Here is a 2,669-nt window from a genome sequence, read left to right on the forward strand (position 1 = left end):
GACGCTTGTTGATTTTTAAGTGCTGTCTCGGTGTTCTTGAAATAAGTTTCTGACACCGAAATAAACTTTGAGAGCATCTCTTCAAGGTTCGGCTTCTTTTCCTATTGGTAGGGTGGTTGTTGGTAGCCTGGAGGTGGTTGTGGTCTTTGATTTCCTTGACTGATCTACGAGAAATTGGGGTGGTTCCTCCAACCTACATTGTAAGTGTTACTATATGGATTGTTTTGAGGTCAACGATTATTACCCATGTAGTTTAATTGCTCGTTATCCATGTTGTGGCCATAAGGTTGGTATTCCGAATGGCTTGTTCCAGCTCCACTTGCTTCGTACTGAAGTACTGGGTGAACCTGCGAAGAACTAAGAAAACCATCAATCTTTTTATTTAAGAGTTTGACCTGATTAGAGAGCATGGTCACCAAATCGACGTTATAAATGCCGGCTGTTTTTGTTGGCTTTGTCCTCATGACTTGTCACTGATAGTTATTCAATGACATCTCCTCTATAAACTCATAGGCATCTTCAGGTGTTTTATTATTGATGGTTCCACCAGCAGCTGCGTCAACCATTTGTCGAGTCGAAGGATTCAGGCCATTATTGAATGTTTGAACCTGCAGCCAAAGCGGTAACCCATGGTGAGGGCACCTTCTCAGAGGGTCCTTGTATCTCTCCCATGCATCGTAGAGTGTTTCTAAATCTATCTGCACAAAAGAAGAGATATCATTACGTAATTTAGCCATTTTAGTCAACGGAAAATATTTTAGTAAAAAATTTTCGGTCATTTATTCCCATGTAGTAATTGACCCTCGTGGTAACGAGTTCAACCATTGTTTAGCTTTGTTCCTCGATGAAAAAGGGAATAACCAAATATGAATGGCATAATCAGAGACACCATTAATTTTAAATGTATCGCATAGTTCTAAGAAGTTGGCTAAATGAGCGTTGGGATCCTCATCCTGCAAACCATCAAAAAACTGAACAAATTTTTGTATCATTTGAATAGTGTTAGGTTTTAATTCAAAAGTATTTGCAGCTACAGCAGGTCTAACTATGCTTGATTCAATTCCTGTTAAAGAAGGTTTAGCATAATCATACATAGTGCGTGGAGCAGGATTTTGATTAACCACAATTGCAGGAGGTTGCTGATTGCCTTGGTTTTCACCCATTTCTTCGATTGAGGGTTGAGTATCATCTTCTTGCTCGTTCTCTGTGTATCTTAAGCTTCGCCTTATTTCTCTTTGATTTCTGCAAACTGTACGATCGATTTCTTCGTCAAAAAGTAATGGTCCTGACGGATTTCTTCTAGTCATAAACTATAAAAACCTACCAAGAGAAGGAAAAAGTAAATTAAATAATAATAATAATAATAAAATTAAATTAAATTGCAAGAAAAATAAATGGCTAAAGTAATAAAAATTGAGCGTTCCTAATATCTTAGTTCCCCGGCAACGGCGCCAAAAAAAACTTGATCACGAGGTTTTGTGATAGGTTTTAAATATTTATAATTACTCGTTCTTGAACTAACTATTTTCACGATGTAGGCAAGTGTACCTATCGAACAGTAGTATAGTTTTAGCAAGACCGGATTGTCGAACCCAAAGGAACTAAAGGTACTAGTAATGACTGTCTTTTTATTATCTAGCCTAAGAATAAAGAAGTTTTTGTTTTAACTAACTAATTATCTAAACTAAGAACACACAGAGAATGGAATTAGGGAATTGCTTTTGGAAAAATCGATTGAATGAAGACAATACCTAAGGAAAAATCCACCTAGACTGTACTTGTTATTCTAGCTCCGAATCGGACGATTTATTCATTTAACTTGTTCCGTAGAGATCCCTAAGTTATGTTATTATCCTTATTCAAGACTAATAACGTCTAATCCCTAGATTGAATAATCGAGACTTTTCTCTAATTAACAATCTAGGGTTGCATTAACTCGATTTATGGATCCCATTATTAGATTTCACCCTAATCTGGCAAAATCTTGTCACCTTATGTCTAGGCGCGCAATCAACTCCACTTAATTATGACAAATGTACTCTTAGATAAGGTCTATTCCTCCTTTGAATAAGAGCTTATCTTGAATCGGTATCCTGGGATATCAAAACAAGAATTAAGAACACATAATTAAGAAAAGTCAAATATTTATCATACAATTCAGAAAATAATAACAAGATTCATCTTAGGTTTCATTCCCCTTAAGTATTTAGGGGATTTAGTTTATAACTAAATAAGAAAACATCTCAGAATAATAAAGAATACAAAACGTAAAGAAAACCCAAAACTCCTAAAGGGGAATTGAGGAGAGATCTTCAGTCTTCATAATGAATCCGACTTCTGAGATGAATCAATCGGCTTTCTTGGAGTAATTCCTTACCCCCTACTCTGTCCTCCTTTTCTTCCTTCTCTAGGGTGTATTTATAGGCTTTGGAATGCCTAAAAGCCCTCAAAATTAGCCTTTTCCAAATTAGACTCAACTTGGGCTCGGTAGGGACACGCCCGTGTAACACGCCCGTGTGTGATTACTTCAGGCCGTGCTCGAGCCTGCCAAATTGACACGGCCATGTGGTCTGCCCGTGTAAGGAGGTCCAAGCCGTGTTGATTTCGTACTTTGGCCCATTTTCTCTGTTTTTGGCCCATTTCTCGTTCCTTTCACTCTCTTCTGTTCT

At 37.4% G+C, this 2,669-nt stretch overlaps 1 non-coding gene across 1 annotated transcript; it reads left to right on the forward strand.

Annotated features, from left to right (window-relative positions):
- Nucleotides 1-624: 624 nt before the first annotated feature.
- LOC128292392 (small nucleolar RNA R71) lies at nucleotides 625-731 on the forward strand. Its single transcript, XR_008282377.1, has one exon. It is a non-coding gene; the product is annotated as a small nucleolar RNA R71 (small nucleolar RNA).
- The last annotated feature ends 1,938 nt before the right edge of the window (nucleotides 732-2,669 follow it).

The sequence above is a fragment of the Gossypium arboreum genome, chromosome 4, assembly GCF_025698485.1.
Source record: "Gossypium arboreum isolate Shixiya-1 chromosome 4, ASM2569848v2, whole genome shotgun sequence".
NCBI classification, from domain to species: Eukaryota; Viridiplantae; Streptophyta; class Magnoliopsida; order Malvales; family Malvaceae; genus Gossypium; species Gossypium arboreum.